Consider the following 4618-nt stretch of genomic DNA (forward strand, 5'->3'; position numbering starts at 1 on the left):
ATGCGCCTATACTTATAAGGCTGCAACTTGTCGACCGGTTGGAAATACTTGGAATTATTAAATTATTACCATACGAAGTTAACTCGAAGTAACACGAAGCTTAGATCTAAATTAGATCTATATACGAGTATTTATATGGATGTGTTTCAACATTAGTCTATAAGATTTTAGGTGTTGAGATGGGTAAGCGCATTGGCTATCTCTTAATAGGTCTAGGACGAAGTGAGAAGCAAATTATTAAATGAACTCATATTGAAAACAAGGAATGTAAATGTCAAATTGTAAAACTAAGTACCTAATCTATATATTAATACGTGAAGCAAAAACTTTGTATCCCTTTTTACGAAAATTGCGCTGACGGAGGAGTATGAAATTTTCCACACCTATAGAGAACATAGAGAAGAAGTGCACAATGCTAATATTTTTTTAAATAATGCATAAAAGATACATTAAATCAATAAAGAAAACATTACACACACTACATACCACGTATTTGACGCACACACGCAAGCATACTATTTATTGTCAAACTTTTGTTCTTGACGTCTGTTGTCAAATTGAGAATAGATTAAATATTGTTTGTCTTTATTAATATTTTTTTATCGTGTAGTCTTGGCGAAATTTGTGATTATAGAATTATAAAATACAATCATAATAGTGTACAAACTTACAATTCCAATTCATTATAGTCGAATTTCGACTACTGCGGGACCTCTAGTTCTTTTTATTATTTCAATGATAACAGGAACATATTTTGATAATGATTTGATCAATGATCATGATTTTGATGATAATATGTTTTAGTTTGATTATTTGAAAAACGCTTATTTTTACGTGTATCTTCACATCACTGACATATCTCATCTATTCATCGCGGATTATTCAATCAAAACTTGGAATTCCCATTTGTATTTGATTTCCGTTTTCCTTTTTTTCGGAGTTTCATTTTCCTTTACTTTGAAATACAGCAAGCGATTATATAATTAAAAAAATATGAAATTACGTAGTTTAAAAAGGGTTTCTTTAACAGTTTTGTGGTATTCAAATGGTACCCGGCCCGCTCTATAGACGCATAGACGAGGTTCGACACCCAGCCAGAAAATCAAAGTATGTATAATATGAGAAAATATTTTCTTAATTAGGAAAATTAAAATTATTTTTACAACGTACTAAATTTTACCAAAATTCAAGTACCATCATATACATTACACAAATATTATTGAGCCATGAAGTATTTTTATTCTATGCAAAAAATGATAGGCGATCTGGCAAAATAGAATAGGAATTAGTAGAAGAGTTAGGGACATAGGATGTCAGGTCATGATGATTATGATGATAAAGGTCCGTTTCAGCTACGACGACTTACTTCTGCTAATGGGTGTCGTATAATTGGAAAATCGTATCAATAGAAATCAAATGAAGCGGACTGATCGAGATGTACTTTTATTTGGAACCACATTTAATATTTGGTATATTAAATTGTAGTATGTTTATATATGCATACAAAGTCATATGTAATCTATATAAGTACCTATATTTAACATTATGTGTATTCTATAATACTGAGATGTCACTTTAAGGAAGATTTTTGTTTTGATTCTGTTCTTTTTTTTGTTTTTTGTTGTTGTTTGTTATTCTTTTGTTAATGCACCTACCATGCATTATCTCTGCACCACCCTAAGGTCGACTGGAAGAGAATGCCCGTGGCATTAAGTCCGCCTGTGTACAACTTTTGTTTTGTGCAAAAAGTATAAATAAATAAATAATATTTATAATGCTAGACTTCGACTGAGAAGTAGATGAAGTGTATGCTGAGTTGTAGGTGACGGAATTTCAAATCCTGTTCCCCCTTATTTATTCACAGTGCATTATCTACATAGTTAGGTATATGTATTAACAGAAAGGACAAAGGTTACTCTACAATTATTTAATAGTAAACTCTGATGAATTAAAACAAGGAAAAGAATCATGCTTTTAGTTTTTTTTTATTGCTTTGATGGGTGGACGAGCTCACAGCCCACCTGGCGTTAAGTGGTTACTGGAGCCCATGGACATCTACAACGTAAATGCGCCACCCACCTTGAGATATAAGTTCTAAGATCTCAGTATAGTTACAACGGCTGCCCCACCCTTTAAACCGAAATGCATTACTGCTTCACGGCAGAAATAGACAGGGCGGTGGTACCTACCCGCGCGGACTCACAAGAGGTCCTACCACCAGTAAAAATTTAGATTTAGTACACAGTTTAGTAATTAATTGAACTGCATCGAGAAACCAGAATGTAGTGGTTTCTGGACTACATTACACAGAGTATTATATGATGTGTGACAGCGAATAGCTTAAGGGGGTCAAGGGGTAACAATTACGACTAAGTTGAGCATCAACATTTCTAACTACTTATGATTAAAAAAAAATAACATAGAAAATCAAACCATCACCGAAGCGTATTTTCTGGGTGTTTTTGTTAAGATATGCATTTATGTAAGAGTTTATGGCATATACATATTATATATTATGTATAACGAAGAACGTTAGTCCAATTTTCGTAGACGTGAAATCTGATGATCTAGATTGAAAGAAGAAACTTCAACTTTATTGAATGGCGGAATTTCATCAGATATTTTTCATTTTCATTATCATTCAATCATTTCATTATTTTTCATCAGATAGCAGCTTGTCCGACTACGATACAAAAAAAAATGAAATACTAAATGAAAAAGAACAGATAGCTCTTTCAAGATAAAATATGAACATTTGTTATCAAGAACATATTTATAAGCCCAGTGGTAATTCGCTTAAATTTTAGTTGCCAATTGAATATTGAATAGTGATTGTTGAATTTAAGGCGCTAAAAAGAACACCAGGTAAGAATCTATTGCAAACCTCAAGGAACATATATTTGAAGAATCTCCATCTATTTGAAGAATCTAGCCCGAAGAACATACAACTTTTGTGCCTAAGAATTTCAGTTTGGCACTTTGGTATTTCTACCTGTAGTTTCACACACTAGTATATACTTCATTTTTATTGTATTAATTTAAGTGGTTTTTTTTCATATTTATTCAAACAACAAGACAAAAGATTCGTTCACTGTAGCGATCGCGTAAACCTATGTCTTTAATGGGTTCAACTCACCCCATGCGAAGACCTGCCCCAGAGAACTTTCCACTACAGGCACAAGTTTTTTGTCACTTCTACTTAACTGGGACAGGGACATTGATGGCCATTATATCCCATCCTGGGTTCTTTCATCCATATATACATGCATTCCATAAAAGGATAGCATGTCATTTATATACAGAATGAAAAGCGTGAGGGAAATCACCAGACGTTGTGAATGCAATGCAATTTTGGTCATATTTTTGGAGCAGCAGCCATCAATGTCGACTGTGATGCTGCGTTCAAAGGACTATCAATCCACTTGCAAGTCGACGGAATTACCCCATGCCAGACCCTGTCGAAGACCTTCGTGATATTAAGGCCTATAAAGAAACCCTTTCTCATGCTCTCCAAGAATTCAACCCAGCTTTGAGTGAGGTAAACGCCAGCTGAGCGTCAGTGACGGAATCCGTACTATCTATCACTGAGTGAACTGGCAATTCTCAAGATATTTAAGGAATTGGGTGTCTATTATTCGCTTCATCACCTTGCAAACAAGGAAGTTATCGCCATAAACCTGTAAAATAAGAGATCCTGCCGGTCACCGTTCTTAGGGATAGGGCGGACAAGGGTGACCTTCCACGAAAGTGAAATCCTGTTGGGGCTACAGGAGAAGTGAGCACATGTGTCAATCAGTTATTAATATAGTCTGAAAATGTAATGATATATTCTTAGTTGTTTAACCAAGATCGCTTCATCGTGGCACGTAATAAACTTTTAAGCAACTGCACTTTCTTTCAGCGATGTCAGGACCAGGAGACAAAAATAACCAGAAGCCATTTCGCCCGCCTCCGTATGAGAGGCCACATGCTCCCCCGGACAACAACAAAGATCGTCCGAGGGCATGAAGCTCGAAGTTTTACACGTAGAAAGCATCAGCTGTAGCAGGGGCAAAGACTTATGCTAATTTAGATTCACGATAACTTTCACATCGTTACGTATTTATTGAAGAACTAAATAATATTTTAAAAACAAAACTCGCTAAATTACTTAGAAATAATATATAAGAGACATACATACTTATATATGAGAAGCATACTTATAATATATAAGAATAACATAAATCTTAGTCAATCATAAACAAAATCTCTTTAGTTACTTATCAGATGCCAAATATGGGGAATCCGGTTTGTGATAAAAAAAAAACCTAATACCTCAACGTTTTTTTGTTTTAAGATAAGTCCATGCCACATTTTGTAGTTCTGTGTACAAAAGGGAAAATATATTGATTATAACGTCTTATACATGGATCACTTACTTTTTGTTCGAAAAAAATGATGATTCATCGAACTGTGTTGAAAACTTATAACTTTTATTATCACTGTGCTAATTTTCTTCTGTATGTTTTTTCTTCTAAGAATCTAAATTTTAGACTATGATAACTTTTTTCATAATTATTTTTCGAAGATTTTTACTTTCCGAAATTGTTTATAAAAGTTTATTGTGGAATATACATTT

Source organism: Bombyx mandarina, chromosome 06, assembly GCF_030267445.1.
Source record: "Bombyx mandarina strain Sakado chromosome 06, ASM3026744v2".
In the NCBI taxonomy this organism is placed as follows: domain Eukaryota; kingdom Metazoa; phylum Arthropoda; class Insecta; order Lepidoptera; family Bombycidae; genus Bombyx; species Bombyx mandarina.